At 41.2% G+C, this 2,600-nt stretch overlaps 1 protein-coding gene across 1 annotated transcript in view; it reads left to right on the top strand.

The window, feature by feature from the left end:
* Nucleotides 1–366: 366 nt before the first annotated feature.
* The window catches only part of zbtb45 (zinc finger and BTB domain containing 45), a 26,452-nt gene continuing 24,218 nt past the window's right edge, over nucleotides 367–2,600 (top strand). The window contains exon 1 of the mRNA XM_014023645.1: nucleotides 367–657. The gene's annotated coding sequence lies outside the window, so the exon portion shown is untranslated. The remainder of the gene's footprint in view (nucleotides 658–2,600) is intronic.

The following is a 2,600-nucleotide window of genomic DNA, read 5'->3' as shown; positions in this document are numbered from 1 at the left end:
TTTCTCATTTTTTCGAGATAGTTTTCTCGTTATAACGAGATATTTTAGTCATTATAACGAGATATCTTCTTGTTTTTACGAGATAGTTTTCTCGTTATAACGAGATATTTTAGTCATTATAACGAGATATCTTCTTGTTTTTACGAGATAGTTTTCTCGTTATAACGATATGTTTTAGTCGTTATAACGACATATTTTCTCGTTTTTACGAGATAGTTTTTTCGTTATAACGAGATCCAGTTTAAAAATAATTTCATGTCATGTGGCTAACACTCGCATACAAGAGAACACAAAAACACCACAAAGATAATGGATTATGTTTTTACACAACAACCTGTGAGTTGAAGGTGTGTGGGTGGTGGCGTGCTTCATGTAAATCTGTGCTTTCTTTCTTCAGYTGTGCAGTAAAACTATTTGTCCGACTTTATGAATAATAAGTCTACATGTGTGAATATGACAGACATGGATGAGGAAACATTTTGGGTGGTGTTGTAGGAGAAAACTGCACATCTCTTTCTGTGCCATGCCCTGTGTGTGTCRGTGTGTGTTAGTGTTTGTTGGAGCTCTCAGCAGGCTGGGTGTTTTACATCTAAGAGGCTTCCTGCTGCATCCCTCTGCCTGAACAACAAGCTCCCAGCTCTCACTGATGTGTTATCGGTGAGTAATACCAGTTAAACTGCACGCAGTGACATCTGAAACCTACTAAACTACAGCGTGGCGTTAACTCCGAACAGAAAATGTAGCCCGTTAGCTGTTGTCATGCTAATGTTACTAGTTGTGTCCGGCAGCTTCAGCTAGCTGCTAATAGCTTGGTTAGCATTTTTGTAGCGTGGGAGACGAGCTCGGTGAGTGACGCTACACACTGTGGCAGTTATATTTCTGTACGCAACACATGACTCAGTGTCTCATTAGGTAGACAACCCTAGTTTGTTCATATAAATGTAAGTATTTCGTACATTTACTCCGCGCGAAAACTCAACCAGCTAATGTCAACAGCTAACGCTAGCTAACGTTAGCATAGTAGCGTGTTTGATGATTGCGCAAACGTTTGTTCGTAATAATGGTTATTAAACCTGAACAGACTTCATCTACGAAGTGTTCGCATTTGTTTGCGCCTTCTACCTTAGTCCTGATGACCGTATTTCCACAGCTAACAGTGAGACAAGGCTTGTGGTTTGCGCTACCGGCCACCTACTGTGTAGAACAACCAAAGTAAACTGACCCAGTGAGCCACGGACTGGACTCGCTCAAAGGCACGTGCTGTCATTTGTCCGAAACAGGTGTTTCTCGATGCTGCACGCGACTGCTTTGATGATTAATTCATCGCTACTGGGTTTTCACTTCTGCCGCATTCATTTACAGCCGCAATAAGTGCCTTGCAAAATTAAATACAGCAGTATAAAAATGTTATTCACAGCTCTAAATAAGCAATGTTTATAAAACGTACCATATATCTAAATGTTTTATTAAACTGTACAGTGTGGTCATAAAACTACGGAGCCCGCGAGGGGACATGGGAGATTTTTTTTCTTTTGCGTTCCCACGCAATAGTATCTCGTTACCTCGTAATACTTTTGCGTTCCCGCGCAAAAGTAGTTTATCACTGTTGTGCTGCTGGTTTATTAGCAAACCCACATGTTCACTATTAGTGAGTTAGCTTACTGCTTTAATTCAGCTTCAGAATGAATATATCACACAGCCACACATGGAAGTATGTCATATACAGATATTTTAACACAGTGCAGCCACGCAACATCAATGTCAGTTTCACGAACTTGTGGTGACACATCCTGTTTTGGTAACCGGATATTTCAAAGTAAAAGTCTGATTTAATTCAGTTCAACAAACTTTTGTGTGGGAACGTAAAACAATATTGCGAGGGAACACAAAGTTATTGCGATGGAACGCAAAGGTATTGCGAGGGAACGCAAAGTTATTGCGAGGAAACACTAAGTTATTGCGAGGGGAACACAGTTATTGCGAGGAAACACAAAGTTATTGCGATGGAACACAAAGTTGTTGCCAGGGAACGCAAAGTTATTGCGAGGTAATGCAAAGTTATTGCGAGGGAACGCAAAGTTATTGCAAGGGAACACAAAGTTATTGCGAGGGAACGCAAAGTTGTTGCGATGGAACGCAAAGTTATTGCGAGGGTACGCAAAGTTATTGCAAGGGAACACAAAGTTATTGCGATGGAACGCAAAGTTATTGCGATGGAACGCAAAGTTGCGATGGAAAGCAAAGTTGTTGCAAGGGAACACAAAGTTATTGCGAGGGAACGCAAAGTTGTTGCGAGGGAACACAAAGTTATTGCGAGGGAACGCAACGTTATTGCAGGGAACGCAAAGTTATTGCGAGGGAACGCAAAGTATTGCGATGGAATGCAAGTTATTGCGAGGGAACGCAAAGTTATTGCGAGGGAATGCAAAGTTTTTGCAAGGGAATGCAAAGTTATTGCGAGGGAACACAAAGTTATTGCAAGGGAACACAAAGTTATTGCGAGGGAACACAAAGTTATTGCGAGGGGAACACAGTTATTGCGAGGGAACACAAAGTTATTGCAAGGGAACACAAAGTTATTGCGAGGGAACACAAAGTTA

This window comes from Austrofundulus limnaeus, unplaced genomic scaffold (assembly GCF_001266775.1).
Source record: "Austrofundulus limnaeus strain Quisiro unplaced genomic scaffold, Austrofundulus_limnaeus-1.0 Scaffold383, whole genome shotgun sequence".
NCBI lineage: Eukaryota > Metazoa > Chordata > Actinopteri > Cyprinodontiformes > Rivulidae > Austrofundulus > Austrofundulus limnaeus.
This window is presented reverse-complemented; position numbering and strand designations above follow the sequence as displayed.